General features: G+C 40.0%; 1 pseudogene; it reads right to left on the bottom strand.

The window, feature by feature from the left end:
- Positions 1-3530: 3530 nt before the first annotated feature.
- LOC113897480 lies at positions 3531-3951 on the bottom strand (annotated as a pseudogene).
- Between the last annotated feature and the right edge of the window lie 16376 nt (positions 3952-20327).

The following is a 20327-nucleotide window of genomic DNA, read 5'->3' as shown; positions in this document are numbered from 1 at the left end:
ATAGCAATTCATGCCTTCCTTACTCTTTCTTTTCAGTAAAGAAGAAAAAAATTTCAGCAAACACGTTTCGTCGAATGATTTGCATTATTTTATTTTAAAGGCAGTATGGCTCAGCAAACCAACCAAGAGTTCTTTTCTGGCTCTGGCTTCAACAACTTGGCTTCTTTCTCCTCAGTTTTAAGTGATGGATAGCACTGTATAATTGCTGATGTTTAATCTCTGTGCAGTGCTTTGAGAAATCTCTCAAGGTATAAAAACCTTAATTATTCCTCTTTTTATGAGTGGAGAGTCCTAGAAAGGACTTGAATGCTTTACCTTAACATACAGATTTCAGGTCTGGAACTGCGGACTTTGAATCATCTGGAGAGAAAATATTTGAATGAGTAATGCAATGAAATTACAAAGCAAACATTGTTTGGGGAACTGAGATACTATCTAGACTGCCCACATTGGAAAGGTAATTTGTGTTCACACTTCTCTTCTTCGCATTCCTTCCTCTTCTTTTTTCTTCTTTGTCTCTTTTTCTCTTTACTGGCTTTGCATGACTCAAGAGTCACTTAGTACCTGACTATACACACAAAAAGAAATATGCTGAATTTGCCTTTCTCTTTTGCATACACTGAGGAATTAATTTTAGTATATGCCACCTTTATTTTACAGGTGACTTGTGTTGCCTTAAACTCTATCTAGCCCTTCATTTCAATTTCCCTGCTTTGCATTGTGGTACAAGGAGAGCAAAAAGGTGTCATTATAGCAAGGGCTTCCCTGGTGGCTCAGATGGTGTAGAATCTACCTGCAACGTGGGAGACCTGGGTTCGATTTTCTTGGGTTGGAAGGATCCCCTGGAGGAGGGCATGGCAACCCATTCCAGTATTCTTGCCTGGAGAAGTCCCACAAAAAGTCGGACACAGCTGAGCAACTAGCACACATAGGAAGAGCACCCTCTAAATAAAGACGACTTCCCCCAGGCCTGACTGGACTTTCTCCACCCCATCGATGGAAAGGGTTAGAATGAGGAAGTAGCATGAGTCATTACTATTGACACACCCTCAGGAAAACCCCTGTTCAACCGTCCCCCTGTTGCTCTTTCTGACCAAGGTCCTGGATTACAGTTTTCAGGACGCATATTCAGGAGTTTTGTGTAAAAATGCAACATCAGTTTGCTTATAAACAGAAAGAAGGACAGACATTAAAAAAACCAAAAAACAAAAAGCAACTTTGGTTGAAGAACAGAAGAATGGATTTGATTTAAACATTTATTAAACGGATTATTTGCAAGCGGACGTGTAGTTTCCCTCTAAGGTTGTTAGGAGGACTCCTGGATTAGCTCACCCATGCACATCCTATGGCCAAGTGGCTGAAGTATGTGCAGTATTGTTTTAGTGGGGAAGACACATTCACCTCTCCAGTTTGTTTAACAGGGACATATTTAGCAAAATAAGAAGGAAACCTATGAAATAGGATAGAATATGTGGAAACCGTATATCTGATAAGGGGTTAATATCCAAAATATGTAAGAAACTCATACAACTCAATAGCAAAAAAAAGAAAAATTCTGATTAAAAAAATGGGCAAAGGAACCGAAGAGATATTTTTCCAAAGAAGATATACAAATGGCCATCATGTACATGAAAAGATGCTCAACATCATGAATCATCAAGGAACTACAACTCAAAACCACCATGGTATCACTTCACACATGTTAGAATGGCTGATATCAAAAGACGTGACCTAACAGGTGTTAGGAAGGATGTGGAGAAAAGGGAACCCCTGTGCACTGTTGGGGGGAGTGTAAAATGGTGCAGTTACTATGGAAAACAGTATGGCGGTTCCTCAAAATTAAAAATAGAACCATCATATGACCCATCTATCCCACTTCTCGTAATATAGTCAAAGGAAATGAAATCAGAATCTTGAAGACATATCTACACTCCCATGGTCACTGTAACATTATTCACAACAGCCAAGGTAAGGAAACAAGTGTTTGTCTACACGTGAATGGACAAAGAAGCCGTAAATACTATATATTTCCTTTGTGTATAGTATTCTTTAGCCAGAGTAGGCAGGAAATGTTGCCATTTGTGACAACATGGATGGACCTTGAAATACTGTATTATCTCATTTATATGTGGAATCTAAAAAAAAAAAAAATCAAACTCGTGGAAACAGGGAATGGTGGTTATCAGGGGTAGTGGGTAGAGAAAATGAGAAGTTATTGGTCAAAGAGTATACACTTTCAGTTGTGAGAAGAATAAGTTCTGGGGAATCTAACATATGGCATGGTGATTACAGTTAACAGTATCATATTATATAAGGGCTCTCCTTGTGGCCCAGCAGTAAGAAATCCAACTTCTATACAGGAGCCACAGGTTCAATCCTTGGGTCAGGAAGATCTCTTAGAGGAGGAAATGGCAGCCCATTCCAATATTCTTAACTGAAAACTCCCATGGACAGAGGAGCCTGGTGGGCTTCAGTTCACTGGGTCGCAAAGAGTCAGACACGACTTAGCGACTAAACAACAACAACATATTATATGCTTGTAAGTTGTTAAGAGAGTACATCTTAAATGTTCTCATCATAAAAAAGAAATGGTGATAATGTGAGGTAATGGAGTTGTTAACCGACCCTGCTGTGGTGATCTTTTTACAATACAGAAGTGGTGTCAAATCAAGACATTGTACACCTTGAATTTTAACAATCCTGTATGTTAATTATATATCAATAAAGTTGAAAGAAATGAGTATACAATTCAGTAATTTTCAGTAAATACACAAAGCTGTGCAACTATCACCAGTATTTAATTTCAGAATGTTTTATTACTCCCCCCGAAAACACTGTAGTCATTAACAATCATTCCTCCTTTTTCAACCCCTAGCAACCATTAATCTGCTTTCTGTTACTATGGATTTGCCTACTGTGGACTTTTTATATAAATGTAGTCATACAATCTGTAGCCTTTTGAATTTGTTTTTCACTTAAAAAAATAAGTTTTAAGTTTTGTCCATGTTGCTGCAGGTGTCAGTACTTCATACTAAATAATAATCCATTATATAGATTTACCAAATTTTATCTATTCAGTAGCTGATGGACATTTGAGTTGTTTTTACTTTTTAGCTATTACGAAAATGTGGATATTAATTTATAAATCTGAGGGGAGCATATGTTTTCAATTCTCTTGGGTAGGAGTAGAAATTGATGTATACCTAGGAATTTCTGGGTCAATTTTATGCTTAACTCTGAGGAACTATTTTCCAATGTGACTGTATCAGTTTGCATTCCTTCCAGCAATGTCTGGGGGTTTCAACTTTTTTCACATCCTTCCCAATAGTTCTTTAAAAAAAAACCCAATTGTACGTATTTAATATAGTCATCACAAGGGCTTAACCTGACACTTAATTTAAAAAACATAAATAAAATGAAAATGATACTGCAGAGAAAAATACAGAGTCCTGTACAGAAATCGAGGAAAGGGCAGACCACCTAAGGAAAAATAATAAAAAGAAAACACAAGGACAACTGGACATCCCAGGTCAGGACTCTTGGCTGGAGACGTGCTTTGAGTGGTTTTTTTTCAGGCTCTTAAGGGCTGTGGGTGTTTTTCCCAAGCTCACCAGCGTATGTGTTCAAAGGGCTATGATGTCGGGTTCTGAGCAGACTCTGGACGGGAGAGCAGAGTGGCTCTGATGTCGCACAGGGCGGATCACTTGCCTTTCTGGATGTCCAGGCAGATGTTGCCCTTGGTGTCCCCACTGGGGTGGCAGCAGGGTGTGAGGAACTTCACATGAGAGTTTTGTAAGGGTAGCCACTGGGGAACTCCAGGGACAGCTTATACCTCAGGTCTTCATATACCTCAGTGCCAGCTGTTCCATGAACGGTCTCTACCCGTTTGAAAAGGTTGTCCAATTCAAGGAAAGCAGAGATTCATTTATTGTCAGATATTATGAAGGTCATCAGCTACTGGAAAATTCTTAAAGAGATGAGTACCAGATCAGCTTACCTGTCTCCTGAGAAACCTGTATGTGGACATGGAGAAATGGACTGGTTCAAATTGGGAAAGGAGTATGACAAGGCTGTATCTTGTCACTTTGTCAGTTAACTTCTTTGCAGAGTCAGTTCAGTTCAGTCACTCAGTCGTGTCCGACTCTTTGTGACCCTATGAATCGCAGCACGCCAGGCATACCTGTCCATCACCAACTCCCAGAGTTCACTCAGACTCACGTCCATCGAGTCAGTGATGCCATCCAGCCAACTCATCCTCTGTCGTCCCCTTCTCCTCCTGCCCCCAATCCCTCCCAGCATCAGAGTCTTTTCCAATGAGTCAACTCTTTGCATGAGGTGGCCAAAGTACTGGAGCTTCAGCTTTAGCATCATTCCTTCCAAAGAACATCCAGGGCTGATCTCCTTCAGAATGGACCGGTTGGATCTCCTTGCAGTCCAAGGGACTCTCAAGAGTCTTCTCCAACACCACAGTTCAAAAGCATCAATTCTTCAGCGCTCAGCTTTCTTCACAGTCCAACTCTCACATCCATACATGACCACAGGAAAAACCATAGCCTTGACTAGACGGACCTTTGTTGGCAAAGTAATGTCTCTGCTCTTGAATATGCTATCTAGGTGGGTCATAACTTTCCTTCCAAGGAGTAAGTGTCTTTTAATTTCATGGCTGCAGTCGCCATCTGCAGTGATTTTGGAGCCCAGAAAAATAAAGTCTAACACTGTTTCCACTGTTTTCCCATCTATTTCCCATGAAGTGATGAGACCAGATGCCATGATCTTCATTTTCTGAATGTTGAGCTTTAAGCCAACTTTTCCACTCTCCACTTTCACTTTCATCAAGAGGCTTTTTAGTTCCTCTTCACTTTCTGCCATAAGGGTAGTGTCATCTGCATATCTGAGGTTGTTGATATTTCTCCCGGCAATCTTGATTCCAGCTTGTGCTTCTTCCAGCCCAGCATTTCTCATGATATACTCTGCATAGAAGTTAAATAAGCAGGGTGACAATATACAGCCTTGACGTACTCCTTTTCCTATTTGGAACCAGTCTGTTGTTCCATGTCCACTTCTAACTGTTGCTTCCGGACCTGCATATAGGTTTCTCAAGAGGCAGGTCAGGTGGTCTGGTATTCCCATCTCTTTCAGAATTTTCCACAGTTTATTGTGATCCACACAGTCAAAGGCTTTGGCATAGTCAATAAAGCAGAAATAAATGTTTTTCTGGAGCTCTCTTGATTTTTTGATAATCCAGCGGATGTTGGCAATTTGATCTCTGGTTCCTCTGCCTTTTCTAAAACCAGCTTGAACATCTGGAAGTTCACGGCTCATGTATTGCTGAAGCCTGGCTTGGAGAATTTTGAGCATTACTTTACTAGTGTGTGAGATGAGTGCAATTGTGTGGTAGTTTGAGCATTCTTTGGCATTGCCTTTCTTTGGGATTGGAATGAAAACTGACTTTTCCAGTCCTGTGGCCACTGCTGAGTTTTCCGAATTTGCTGGCATATTGAGTGCAACACTTTCACAGCATCATCTTTCAGGATTTCGAATAGCTCAACTGGAATTCCATCACCTCCACTAGCTTTGTTCGTAGTGATGCTTTCTAAGGCCCACTTGACTTCACATTCCAGGATGTCTGGCTCTAGGTCAGTGATCACACCATCGTGATTATCTGGGTCATGAAGATCTTTTCTATACAGTTCTTCTGTGTATTCTTGCCATCTCTTCTTAAAATCTTCTGCTTCTGTTAGGTCCATACCATTTCTGTCCTTTATCGAGCCCATCTTTGCATGAAATGTTCCTTTGGTATCTCTAATTTTCTTGAAGAGATCTCTAGTCTTTCCCATTCTGTTGTTTTTGTCTATTTCTTTGCATTGATCACTGAGGAAGGCTTTCTTATCTCTTCTTGCTCTTCTTTGGAACTCTGCATTCAGATGCTTATATCTTTCCTTTTCTCCTTTGCTTTTCGCTTCTCTTCTTTTCACAGCTATTTGTAAGGCCTCCCCAGACAGCCATTTTGCCTTTTTTGGATTTCTTTTCCATGGGGATGGTCTTGATCCCTGTCTCCTGTACCATGTTATGAACCTCCGTCCACAGTTCATCAGGCACTCTATCTATCAGATCTAGTTCCTTAAATCTATTTCTCACTTCCACTGTATAATCATAAGGGATTTGATTTAGGTCATACCTGAATGGTCTAGTGGTTTTCCCTCCTTTCTTCAATTTAAGTCTGAATTTGGCAATAAGGAGTTCATGATCTGAGCCACAGTCAGCTCTTGGTCTTGTTTTTGTTGACTGTATAGAGCTTCTCCATCTTTGGCTGCAAAGAATATAATCAATCTGATTTTGGTGTTGACCATCTGGTGATGTCCATGTGTAGAGTCTTCTCTTGTGTTGTTGGAAGAGGGTGTTTGCTATGACCAGTGCATTTTTTTTGGCAAAACTCTATTAGTTTTTGCCCTGCTTCATTCCGTATTCCAAGGCCAAATTTGCCTGTTACTCCAGGTGTTTCTTGACTTCCTACTCCCTACTCTGTGCAGAGTACATCATGCACAATGCCAGGCTGAATGAATCATAGCTGGAAACAAGACTACTGGAAGAAATATTAACAACCTCAGATATGCAGATGATACCACTCTAATGGCAAAAGTAAAGAGGAACTAAAGAGCCTCTTGATGACGGTGAAAGAGGAGAGTGAAATAGCTGGCTTGAAACTTAACATTAAAAAACTACGATCATGGCATCTGGTCTCATCACTTCATGGCAAATAGGAGGGGAAATAGTAGAAGCAGTGACAGATTTTATTTTCTTGTGCTCGCAAATTACTGCACATGGTGACTGCAGTCATGAAATTAAAAGACACTGGCTCCTTGGAAGAAAAGATGTGACAAACCTAGACAGTGTATTAAAAAGTATAGACATCACTTTGATGACAAAGGTCTATATAGAGAAAGCTATGGCTTTTCCAGTAGTCATGTGTGGATGAGAGAGTTGGACCATAAAGAAGGCTGAGCACTGAAGAATTGATGCTTTCAAACTGTGACTGAAGAAGACTCTTGAGAGTCCCTTGGCCTGCAAGGAGATCAAACCAGTCAATCCTAAAGGAAATCAACCCTGGATATTCATTGGAAGGACTAATGCTGAAGCTGAAGCTCCAATACTTAGCCACCTGATGCGAAGAGCCTACTCATTGGCAAAGACCCTGATGCTGGGAAAGATTGAAGGCAAGAAAGTGGGCAGCGGAGGATGAGATGGTTAGATAGCATCACCAACTCAATGGACATAAATCTGAGCAAACTCTGGGAGATGGTGAAGCACTGGGAAGCCTGGTATGCTGCAGTCCATGGGGTCTCAAAGAGTCAGACATGACATAATCACATAATGACTGAACAGTAACAATGAGTATCACTTAATGGAGAAAAATTTTCCTCCTTTTTCTTTGAGCTCTTTTTATTGTTGAGTTGTAGAGTTTTTTGTTTTTTTTTTTTTTCCAATATATTCTAGGTACAAGTCCTTTATCAGATATATCATTTACATATATTTTCCCTTTATGGACTATCTTTTTACTTTATTGTTTTGAATCACAAAACATTTTTACTTTCTATGAAATTGAATTAATCTATTTTTACTTTTGTTGCTTGTGCTTTTAAAGTCATCTAAAAAACCATTGCTGAGCCCAATGTCATTTTTAAGTTAATTTTTATGTATGGTGTTAGGTAGGAGTTAGGTTTTATTATTTTATACCCAGTTGTTTCAGCATCATTTGTTGAAAGCATTGTTGTTTATCCAATGAATTGTTTTGCTGAAAATCAATTGACCATCAATGTGAGTATTTCTGGACTCAGTTTTGCTCCATTGATCTATATGTCTATCCTATGCCAGTACCACATTGTCTAAATTACCATAACTTCATAATAAGCTTTGAAACTGGGAATTCTAAATCTTACAACTTTATCTTTTTCAAGATTGCTTTGGTTTCCATGAATTTCCATGTAAATTTGTAATCAATTTGTCAATTTCTGCAAAAATAGGTCAGATGTGGTTTTGATAGAAATTAAGTTGAGTCTATAGATCAGTTTGTGGAATGTTGCCATCCTATTGATAGTGTCTTCTGATCCTTGCATGTGGGCTACCTTTGCATTTATTTATTTATTAATTTCTTTCAGTAATGCTTTACAGAGTTTCAGTACAAGTCTTCTGGTTAAAAAGACTTATTTCTAAATATTTTGCATCTTTATACTCTTTTGAAGGGATTGTTTTTTTGAGTTCATTTTTGAATTATTATACTTTTGATTGTTTGGACACAGTTTCCTTTAGTTCATTAGAAAAACTAAAAAGTTCTTCTTAAAGTCTTTGGTTAGTAAGTCCAAATCTGGAGTTCGTCAGGGAGAATTGATGGGATACTTTCTTTTCCATGAGCTATACATTCACATATCTTTATGTGCTTCATTTTTTTTTAAGTACACGCTGCTTTTTGAATTAATGAATTAATTTTATTTATTTGGCTGTACCAAGTCTTAGGGCATTCAGGAACATGGGAATTCTTAGTTGCAGCCTGTAGGGTCTAGTTCCCCAACAAAGGATCAAACCCAGGTACCCTGCATTGGGAGTGCAGTCTTAGCCAATGGACCACCAGGGAAGTCCCTTATTTTTAATTTTTTTTGTTGTTGCTGACAACTAGACGTTTAAAATAACATATTGTGGTGACTCTGAAAATCACTCTCTTCTCTCCAGGATTTGTTTTTGTGCTGTTTTTTGTTATTATTGTTTCTGTTTTTTATTCATTGGTGACTTTTCTGGACCAATTTTATAAAGTATATTCTTTGTCATGTGTGGCCTTTGAAGTCTACCTGGTTAGCTTAATGTCAGCGAATGAGTAGAGAGATTTCCATAAATGCTTTGAACCAATAACTCTCTCAGCCTTTGCTGATTGGCTGTGTGTGTGTGCTGGGGGTTATCTTCTACAATCTTGCAGGCGGTTTAAAACTTTGCCTTAGCCTTTACTTTCTGTTTGTGTAGAGTGTCAAGGCAATCTGGTGATGAGACGTTAAAACCTTATCAGGTTTTTCCTGTGCAAACATACAGCCCTATTCACGGTCTTACAGATTCTAAAGAATAGGTGTGAGTTTTTCAAGGTCCTTTATGAAGCTCTCATTTCCCAGTTGTTCTTTTTAAGTGTTTTGGTTAGCCCAACCTAGTAACATCATCTTAGCTAAGCTAAGTCACTTCAGTCGTGTCTGACTCTGTGCAACCCCATAGACGGCAGCCCACCAGGCTCCCCCGTCCCTGGGATTCTCCAGGCAAAAACACTAGAGTGGGTTGCCATTTCCTTCTCCAACGCATGAAAGTGAAAAGTGAAAGCTCAGTCGTGTCTGACCCTCAGCGACCCCATGGACTGCAGCCCACCAGGCTCCTCCATCCATGGGATTTTCCAGGCAAGAGTACTGGAGTGGGGTGCCATTGCCTTCTCCAAACATCATCTTAGGTAGTTGAAATATTCTCACTGATTTTTCTTTTCTAGCAAATTACCTAGAGATGGGGCTGTTGGCACAGAGCAGGTTCTGAGTCAGGTTAAATAAGGATAAACCCTGAGAATGGGGATTTTCAATGAGCCTCCACGGTGGTCAAAGCTGAGCAGTTATGGGGCTTTGGGGAAGTTCCAAATTCATTCTGTCCCCTTCAGTGGTTGTTAGACTGCTCGTTTGCACAACTACCGTAATTGTAAGGTCTTTTGTTTTCAAAGCTACCATGGAGACGTGAAGAGGAAGATGGGATTAGGTCAAGTTAAAAATGCCACAAAGCAGCTAGCTTCTCTTACCAAAATTCAGCAATTTTTCTTGATAAACACTCCTTGAAATTTTGCAATCCTTTAGTTAATTTCCAAACTCCAAGAAAAAGTTAATCTGGACAATTTTTGCCACTTCTTTTATTGATTTTTATGAAGGAGCAGATTTTTGAAAACCCTTAATCTGTCATTCAAGAAGCACTCTTTTTTAGGATGTTAAAAGATAATTTTAAAAAATGTAAAGTTGTGATAGACAAATTATACAAAATAGTAAATGAACCAATGCCAAGGATTTTATTTAACTCATTACTTAATGTGGGACTCAGTAAGATGTTACAGATTCAAGAGAGAATTAAAAGAAACACATACATGTACACACAGGCAATTGAGAATGCTGAAATAGTTTTACAAATAGATACATGCCTGGTTGATACCTGTAACCCGATGCTCAGTTTTATTTCAAAAGTCCCAGTTCACGTGCATTTCTACAGACAAGAATCATCTGCATCGTTATAGTTTCCCACAACTTTTAGAGTCATAAAATAGCTGCAAGACATTACAAAGCAAACATAGACCAGAAGGGTAGAGAGACAGGACACCCAGTGATTTTTTTTTTGCCCACATCAAAGTCTGTCACAATTTTTTCTGATTCAGGAATGGAGAGGAGGAGTGTGTAGGGAGGAGGTGTGTGACATTCTAAGAAACTGCACAAGACTGAAGCAGTGGTGGCGATCTGGGTGTGTACTGCAAGGATGCCCACGTGACTTCTAGTCGAAGGGACTGTTGCTGACCCCAGCTTGGGTGTTGACTTCTTATGTGTGCCTCAGACTTTGCATCTGTAAGGAAAAGGGGATGCTTCAGCTGATCAGTAAGGCTTTTTCCTTTCCTGTAGCCCTCTTCAAAGCAGCAGCATCATCTGAGATCTTGTGATAAATGTAAATCCTCAGGCACTATCCCAGTCCTGCTGAATCAGAAAGTCCAGGATGAGTTGCAGTAATCTGTGTTTTGACAAGCTTTCTGGGTGATTCTAATGCAGTCAAATGTTGAGAATCATCACACTCTAGTTCCCTATGAGATGAAACTTTGTTATCAAGGAGCCTCACTAGCTGCCATGAAAGTGTATTTGCTACTTCCTCCTAAAGTTTGAAGGCATTAAATTCTACATATGTATAAAATATAAAGCCAATTTTGGTTAAAGCTCTTTTCATTTTTTATGTTAAAAGGAAGTTCATTATACACTCAGAATTCACAGAAGGGAGGAACCCGTCAGCTCCCTGGGTCCATTTGTTGTAGGCAAACTCTCAGTCTACCATTTATTTCAGCATGACCAGTCCAAGGAAAGGTCGAAGTATTTCTTGAAGCTTTGAATTTCACATGCTTTATATAGCTAGAAGCTTCTTACCCAGTCATCATAGTGAGCAGGAGTGAGATCAGACTTCCCAGATTTTGTGCTGGAGAATATTTGCTTTTACTCTTCACTTGCAAAGGCAGTGATTACAAGGCGCTATGCAGCACGATTGGAAAACTTTCTGAGTAAACCATACCCCTGAGTTGAGCACTTTCTCGCTGTAGTTCTCATGTTGTTCCATTTCCGTGCGGTACACAGAAGACTGGTCTGTCCTGTTTTCCTATCATTTCTTAACAGGTTATAGGAGCTCTGTTGTAATGCATGAAATGGGAACGTCCTAATTCTATAACATGTCTTCTGGTGTTTAATACAAAAGTCACTCCTTGCAGAACCTCATCTGATTGACTGCAAAGATTGCCCTGATTGGTCCAAAGATAATCATTATTTTTAACCTGATACCTTAGTCATTTTTGAAAACTCTCTTATCAGCAACTTTCAGTTAAGTGTAGGTCATCTCTTGGGCTGAGCAAAGTAGTATCTATAAAAGTAAGAACCAAGGCAACCTCAGAACTTGTATTCAAAACCTCACTATTCACAGCATTTGGAAGGTACTCCAGTAAGTACGAATAAGTTTACTAAGAAAGCATTATGTGTGATCAATTCTTTCTTGAAGATGCATAATGTACATTTGGGTTAAAGGTTCTGAAAGTCCTGTAGTAGTTAAGGAGCTTATCTAACTGCTTAACTCAACATTTTCTAAACCTCTTTGAGTGTGGCAAACTTTTATTGCTGGCATATCTAATTGGATTCAATTTGGAAAAGGCAATATAGAATATACGAGGTGATATATAAGAGCAGATACAGAATCCTGTTTTATGTGTTTAAAATCAAATGACATAAAATATATGAGGACTGGGCTTAGACAACAAAGCATCAATATAAACATGAGTTCTTTGTTGATTGTGATAGCTGAATCTATCACAACTTTCTTTGTTACTCAAAATGATGTTCATGGAAACGAGGCATTGGATTACCTGGGAGTCTGTTGTTCTGTCGCTCTGTCATGTTGGACTCTTTTTGAGACCCTGTGGACTGCAGCACGCCAGGCTTTCTTGTCCTTCACCATCTCCTGGAGTTTGCTGAAACTCATGTCCATTGAGTCTGTGATGCCATCCAATCATCTTCTCCTCTGTCACCCCCTTCTCCTCATGCCTTCAATCTTTCTCAGCATCAGGGTCTTTTCCAATGAGTTGGCTCTTTGCATCAGGTGGCCAAAGTATTGGAGCTTCCACTTCAACACCAGTCTTTCCAATGAATATTCAGGGTTGATTTCCTTTAGGGTTGAGTGGTTTGACCTCCTTGCTGTCCAAGGGACTCGCAAGTGTCTTCTCCAGCACCATAGTTGGAAAGCATCAGTTCTTCGGTGCTCAACCTTCTTTATGATCCAAGTCTCACATCTGTACATATCTATTGGAAAAACCATATCTTTGAATAGATGGATCTTTGTCGGGAGTCTGTTAGAAATGGAGAATCTCAGGCTCTAATCTAGACTTAGTCTATTAAAAGCTGCATTCTGGGCAGATTTGATTCTTATGCCCTCTAAAGTCTAAAAAGCACCAAAGACAGCATTTTGCATTCTTACAAAACCCTGAGAGAAGTTAGCTCATTTCTGTCACCTTCTCTCCCTGCCGACTCCATCTAGAATTCACTGCAATGTTGCCCTTCCTGGAAATTCAAAATCTTGACAGTTCATTTCAATCCAAATCTTTGATACTCTTTCCTTTCTCTGGTTTCTAATATCATTGGTGGTTCATTTTATATAAACCCATGCTATGTCTGGGATAATTCTAAGAGGACCGCAGTAAACTTTAGAAAGTTAATAAACTTTTCATAAATTGTTGAGCATTATCCATTAGTTTTCCAAAGTCAGTCTCTCTGTCTTCCTTTAATTGTAAGAAAGGGTTAGGGGGCGTGTATGAATGATCAGTTTCCATTTAAAAAAGGTTCCTAAGAGTTAAAAAAAAATTCTGCATATATGAAAAACATTTTTCATCATAATAATTTATTTTCAGGAATTTGGTGCCAGAGCCGTACAGTGGTAGCCACAATAAACATCACATATATAGAATTCTCTAGTGAGTTTGTTTCCCTGTGGGCTTCAGTGCTCCAAGAGGATATAAGGAGTTGCTCTGTATTGGTGGCCATATTGCTTGTAAAGAAGCTATGCCTTCTCAGTCTCCCTATAATCCTCTGACAGTTTTATAAAAAAAAAAAGCCATAATAAGACTCTCTAGGTTAAACAGATTTTCCCACTCTAGGCAGATATAGATAACATATTCTGACTAAATATTGGGTAAAATTTCTGAGTTTTGAACATGTCTTCAATAGACAGCAAATGTGTTTTTTGATGACCCTGTTCTCTTAAGTCTTTCAGAGGAAGCATTTAGAGAAAATTTAAACTGATTTTTCAGCTTGTTCTTAGGTGTGAGAAGAAGAGCTGTATAATGAACTCTAAAGTTTTAAAAACTCATTATTTTTCTCGTTTCAAGCAAAGAAAAAACTCTAGTTTTATCAGCTTTTAAAAACATATGATTTATTTATTTGTTTTGTTTTTGGTTGCACTGAGTTGCTTCAAGCGGGCTTTCTCTAGTCGCAGTAAGTGGGAGCTACCCTTTGCTGTGATCTGCGGGCTTCTCACTGCAGTGACTTCTCTTGCTGGGGAGCGTGAGCTTCGGGAGTTGCAGCACATGGACTCAGTAGCTGTGGTATGTGGGCTCTGGGACACACAAGCTTCAGGAGTGGTGGTGCTTGGACTTAGCTGCTCCCTGGCATGTGAAATCTCCCTGGACCAGAGATCAAACCCATGTCCCCTGCAATGGCATGTGGATTCTTAACCACTGTATCATCAGGGAAGTCCCTTATCAGCTTTTAAGATGACGGAATTCCAAAAATGTTCCTAAAAGTTTTCTCTTCTTTAATATTTGCATAAATATGTATCCACATCAGTAAATAATACAACCTTATTACATTACATTACATTATGTATCATGTAAAAGGGAAGTGAAAGTTACAAATATGGGAAAAGAATGTGATACAAAGAAGTGCATTGTATGCTTAGAAAAGAAGCCATGAAAACTTCTGAGAAAAAGTTGAATGCATGAGGTCACTAACTCAACATTTTGAACCTCCCAGTGCTGAATTTTATGGTCTGTAAGCAATCTGAAAGGCATTCAGGCTTCTAGGAAAAAGTTTTGCAACTTTGGATTTCTGCCTGTCTTTTGGCCTAGTTAGGCTGTTTAAAAATAGAGTTATCAGGGGAACTTGGCCTGCCTCTAAAATGAGAAATAATATTTTGTTCTTACAAGCTTCTGATATCAGGTATCTTCATACTTTTTAAAAGCTCAAATTCACTGAAGATTAAAATATTAAGAATCTCGTCATGCAGAGGAGACGGGAATGTTTTCTCAGTGTCAAAAATGGTTGGCTCTGAAACTCTAAAATAGCATTGTCCTACTGAACCTTTCTGAAGTGATGAAAATATTCCATAACTACACAGTCCAATGTAGTAGCCACTAGCCACATGTGACCAAGACACTATTTAATGTTTTAAAAATGCAGTTCTTGAAATTGAAATATAAGGGACATGTAACATTGTTTTAGGTGTACAGCATAAGGACTTGACATATGTATGTATTATGAAATGATTACCACAATAAATTGATTTAGCATCCATCACCACATAGTTACAATTTTTTTCATACAATGAGAACGTCAAGATCCACTCTCTTAGTATCAGCCAGATGTACAGTACAGCATAATTCACCAGAGCCATTATGCTGCACCTTACATCCCTAGGACTTATGTATCTTAAAACCAAAAGTCTAACTTTTAACCACCTTCACCCATTTTGTCTATACCTTCCACTCCCTGCCTTTGGTAACCACAAAACTGTTCTCTGTATCTATGAGATTTTTTGTGTTTGTCCTTTTTTGTTTGTTTGTTTAAGATTCCACATATAAGGAATATCATATAGTATTTGTTTTTCTCTGTCTTATTTCACTTAGCATAACACCCTCAAGGTCCATCCATATTGTGTCAACTGGCAGATTTCTTTCTTTTTTATATTGCTGAATAATATTCCATTATACATACATATATACCACACCTTCTTTACACATTCATTTATTGATGGGTATGTAGGTTGTTTCCATGTCATGGTTACTATGAACAATGCTGCAATGAACAAAAGGGTGCATTATCTTTTAGAGATGGTAATTTTATTTCCTTTAGATTAATGATCAGAATTAGAATTGCTGGATCATATGGTCAGTTCAGTAGCTCAGTCATGTCCAACTCTGATACCCCGTGGACTGCAGCACGCCAGGCTTCCCTGTCCATCATCAACTCCCGGAGCTTGCTCAAACTCATGTCCATTGAATCGGTGATGCCATCCATCCATCTCATCCTCTGTCAACCCCTTCTACTCTTGCCTTCAATCTTTCCCAGCATCTGGGTCTTTTCCAATGAGTCAGTTCTTTGCATCAGGTGGCCAAATTATTGGAGCTAGCTTCAGCTTTAGCATCCATCCTTCCAGTGAATACTCAGGACTGATTTCCCCTAGGATGGACTGGTTGGATCTCTTTGCAGTTCAGGGGACTCTCAAGAGTCTTCTCCAGCACCACAGTTCAAAAGCATCAATTCTTCAGCCCTCAGCTTTCTTTATAGTCCAGCTCTCACATCTATACATGACTACTAGAAAAACAATAGCTTTGAGTAGACAGACCTTTGTTGGCAAAGTAATGTCTCAGCTTTTAATATGCTGTCTAGGTTGGTCGTAGCTTTTCTTCCAAGGAGCAAGCGTCTTTTAATTTCATGGCTGCAGTCACCATCTGCAGTGATTTTGGAGCCCAAGAAAATAACTTCTCTCACTGTTTCCATTGTTTCCCCATCTATTTGCCATAAAGTGATGGGACTGAATGCCATGATCTTAGTTTTCTGAATGCTGAGTTTTAAGCTAACTTTTTCACTTTCGTCAAGAGGTTCTTTAGTTGTTTGCATTCTGCCAACTCTCTTGCTTTTTCTATGATCCAACAGATGTTGGCAATTTGATCTCTTATTCCTCTGCCTTTTCTAAATCCAGCTTGGACACCTGGAAGTCCATGGTTCGCATACTGTTGAAGCCTGGCTTGGAGAATTTTAAGCGTTACTTTGCTAGGGCGTGAGATGAGTGCAATTCAATCATTTGAACATTCTTTGGCATTGCCTTTCTTTCGGACTGGAACAAAAACTGACCTTTTCCAGCCCTGTGGCCACTGCTGAGTTTTCCAAATTTGTTGGCATATTGAGTGCAGTGCTTTCACAGCATCATCTTTTAGGCTTTGAAATAGTTCAACTGGAATTATCACCTCCAGTAGCTCTGTTCATAGTGATGCTTCCTAAGGCCCACTTGACTTTACATTCCAGATGAGTGATCACACCATTGTGGTTATCTGGGTCATGAGTATCTTTTTTTGTATAGTTCTTCTGTGTATTCTTGCCACCTCTTCTTAATATCTTCTACTTCTGTTAGGTCCACACCATTTCTGTCCTTTATTGTGCTCCTCTTTGCATGAAATATTCCCTTGGTATCTCTAGTTTTCTTGACGAGATCCCTAGTCTTTCCCATTCTATTGTTTTCCTCTATTTTTTTGCATTGATCATTGAGGAAGGCTTTTTTATCTCTCCTTTCTAGTCTTTGGAATTCTGCATTCTGATGCATATATCTTTCCTTTTCTCCTTTGCCTTTTGCTTCTCTTCTTTTCTCAGTGATTTGTAAGGCCTTCTCAGACAACCATTTTGTCTTTTTGCATTTCTTTTTCTTGGGTCTTGATCACTGCCTCCTGTACAATGTCATGAACCTCTGTCCATAGTTCTTCAGGCACTCTGTCTATCAGATCTAATCCTTTGAATCTAGTTGTCACTTCTACTGTATAATTGTAAGGGATTTGATTTAGGTCATACCTGAATGGCCTAGTGGTTATTCCTACTTTCTTCAATTTAAGTCTGAATTTTGCAATAACGAGCTCATGATCCGAGCCACAGTCACCTTCCAGTCTTGTTTTTCTAACTTATTTTAGTTGTTCTACCTTATTTTCATTTTTTAAGCTTTAGAGTACATATTATTATAAATTTCAATAGCATGCATAGTATGTTGAACAGTGAAATCTTAGGAATATGTTCTTGCCTTTGTTAACTTAAAATTTACAGCAATATTTTTATTTCTTAATGTTATTTTCTAGTTTATGTATATAGGAAAAAAGCCCTTTTGTACCTGAAATGAGAACAAACTCAATAGTATTTGTGTATGTATGTTACTCTCAGTTGGGATGAACTCTTCACGACCCCATGGACTGTATAGCCTGCCAGGCTTCTCTGTCCGTGGGATTCTCCAGGTGAGAATAGTGGAGTAGGTTGCCATTTCCTTCTCCAGGGGATCTTCCTGACCCAGGGATTGAAACGAGGTCTCCCTCATTGCAGGCAGATTCTTTACCATCTGAGCCACCAGGGAAGCATTGTTTAGAGACATTTTCTTGGAAATAATAACGTAAGTGGTCCATTAGATGCTGTTATATGAATGATAAAAGTGCTTGACATGGAGTCAAGTCAGTTCCTGGAAATTTCTGCCCCTTGCCCACAGTAGTTGGAACAGTTCTCCCAATCATTAGCCTATGAGATTACCCAACTCTTAAAAGCTAACCACACCATATTCTGAGGCCACTCTCATCTTCTGAGATGGCCCATACACTGTCTGTGATGTGTGTTTCTCTCTAAATAAATCCACTTCTTACCTATCACTTTGTCTCTCACTGAATGCTTTCTGCAATGAAAGATTAAGAACCTGAGCTTCATTAATTCCTGAGACAAGGTGTGTGATCTCAAGTGGAACACTGTGGGTTTTGGCCAGATTCAAGTCCTGGCCATTTAGGTTCAAGTTCCAATCTGAGTTACATGAGTTCACCTCCCCACAAATCCAGGAAACTCTAGTTCATTTTTGGAAACTCCACTCAGGACCAATGCCACTGTGAGGCCTGGAGTTGCTCCAACTTAGTTGGCATCAGCTGTCTGGGGATGGGGGATGGTGGGGAGAGTGTAGTGGTGGTGAGATGTCATAATCTTCATGCAAGACACCCCAGTCTCTATAAGTGGTTCTTTTAAAGACCTTTACTTGGTGTATGCTATGCACTAGGTCCCCCACAAATTTATTATGTTGAAGCCCTAATCCTTAATATGATGGCTTAAGATGTGTGACCCTGGGAAGTAGTTAGGTCATGAAGGTTGATCCTCATGATGGAATCAGTGCCTGAATAAGAAGAGACACAAGTAAGTTCAGTTTCTCTCTCTTCATCTACCATATAACTAGCAGGAGAGCTCTCGCCAGACATTGAATTGCCCAGCACCTTGATTTTGGACTTTCCAGCCTCCAGAACTGTGAGAAATAAATCTCTGCTGTTTAAGTCACCCAGTCTACAGTGTTTTTGTTATAGAAGCCAAAACTGACTAAGACAGCTTGAAAAACAGAGCAAAGCACTCTTCCCACCATCCCATGGGGAGATAGGACCAACATGCAAAGGCATCCTTAGCAATCTCCTTATTCCTCCTGTAGAGAAGCTGACTAAGAACTGAAAGACAGGTTCAAGATGGCAGAGTAGAAGGATATGCGCTTATCTTCACCCGTGAGAACACTGAAATTATAACTAGCTATTGAACATCCATCGTCAGGAGGCCACTGGAACCCACCAAAAAATGATACCCCAAGTGCAAGGACAAAGAAGAAGCCCCAAGGAGCAATAGGAGGGGGGCAATCACAATAAAATCAAATCTCATACCTGCTGGGTTGGTGATCCACAATCTGGAGAACCATAATACCAAAGAAGTTCTTCTACTGTTGTGAAGGTTCTTGGACCTACATCAGGCTTCCCAGACTGGAGATCTGGCAAAGGGACTGGGAATCCCCAGTGATCTGAATTTGAAGGCCAGTGGGATTTGTGGAGAAGGCAATGGCACCCCACTCTGGTATTCTTGCCTGGAAAATCCCATCGACAGAGGAGCCTGGTGGGCTGCAGTCCATGGGGTCTAGGAATCAGACATGACTGAGCGACTTCACTTTCACTTTTCACTTTCATGCATTGGAGAAGGAAATGGAAACCCACTCCAGTGTTCTTGCCTGGAGAATGCCAGGTACGGGAGTGTCTGGTGGGCTGCTGTCTATGGGGTCACACAGAGTCGGACACGACTGAAGTGACTTAGCAGCAGCAGCAGTGGGATTTGATTACAGGACTTCCCCAGTACTGGGGGAAACAGAGACTCCACTCTTGGAGACCACAAACAAAACCTTGTGTGCACCAGAACCCAGGGGAAAGGAGCAGTGACCCCACAGAGCACTGGGCCTGATCTACCTGTGAATGTTGGAGGTGTAGGTTGGCAGTGGCCTGCCTCAGGAGCAGGGGCACTGGCAGCAGCAGTCCTTGGAGGTGCATGTTTGAGTAAGTCCACTTAGAGGTCGCCATTAACCCTCCCATATAGCCTGGGTCACCTGAGGCCAAACAACTAACAAGGAGGGAGTACAGCCCCACCCACCAGCAGACAATTGGATTAAAGTTTTACTGTCCTGCCCACCAGAGCAAGATCCAATTTTCCCCACATGCAGTCCCTCCCATCAGGAAGCTTGCACAAACCTTTTATTCTCATCCACCAGAAGGCAGACAGAAGAAGCAAGAACTACAATCCAGCAGCCTCCAGAATGAAAAGCTCAACTAAAGAACCTGAGCCTCAGTAAGTCCAGACACCAGTTGGGTTGATTCCTAATAGAAGATTGTGGATCAAAGTCTCAATCTTGAATGGCTATATTGTTTCAGAAATACCTTTGCTAGGCTTAGGATGTATTTACCTGCCTTTTGTCCCCTCGGTGACCCTGGCCCCTGCCAGACACAGATGTACAGAGGCACAAACACACAGACACATATTCACAGACACTCCTCATGGAAAAACAAATCCTCCATCTTCATACTTCTTATTTGTTCTCTGGTCCTCTTTCTATAACGTGTAATTCATTGACAACTTCCAATGCAATATCTCAAGCTACAGATCTTTCTTGCCTTCTAAGCTCTGGCAGGATTTGTGTGTCTTTTGTCTTAGGCTTTCCCTTTCCACTTGCTATTCAGGAAA

The sequence above is a fragment of the Bos indicus x Bos taurus genome, chromosome 1 (genome assembly GCF_003369695.1).
Source record: "Bos indicus x Bos taurus breed Angus x Brahman F1 hybrid chromosome 1, Bos_hybrid_MaternalHap_v2.0, whole genome shotgun sequence".
In the NCBI taxonomy this organism is placed as follows: Eukaryota; Metazoa; Chordata; class Mammalia; order Artiodactyla; family Bovidae; genus Bos; species Bos indicus x Bos taurus.
The sequence above is the reverse complement of the archived record's forward strand: the minus strand, read 5'-3'. Positions and strand labels throughout refer to the sequence as shown.